Here is a 332-nt window from a genome sequence, read left to right on the forward strand (position 1 = left end):
CAATCAGCTGGTCAAATGAAACCTTATAAGCACATAAACTTAACCTGCTCTCTATATTTTTGACTGCAGCATAAACAATTTTAGGAGTAATGAGGCTTTAAGCCTACTTTTGAGAAGCTATTTCTCTTTACTGAATGCAGCCAGGGCCAAACAAGCATTTAACTGTTTAGTCTGCACAAGTTGGAGCAAGCTCGACTGTACATGGCACAAAAACATCATCCGAGTGCGATGGGGTGGTCTACCATGACGTGATAGGACATCATCCTAGCATATTGGGGTGGTCAACCATGACATGATACGATGCCATCATGCATCTACCAGCATGAATGAGT

Source organism: Penaeus monodon, chromosome 31 (assembly GCF_015228065.2).
Source record: "Penaeus monodon isolate SGIC_2016 chromosome 31, NSTDA_Pmon_1, whole genome shotgun sequence".
In the NCBI taxonomy this organism is placed as follows: domain Eukaryota; kingdom Metazoa; phylum Arthropoda; class Malacostraca; order Decapoda; family Penaeidae; genus Penaeus; species Penaeus monodon.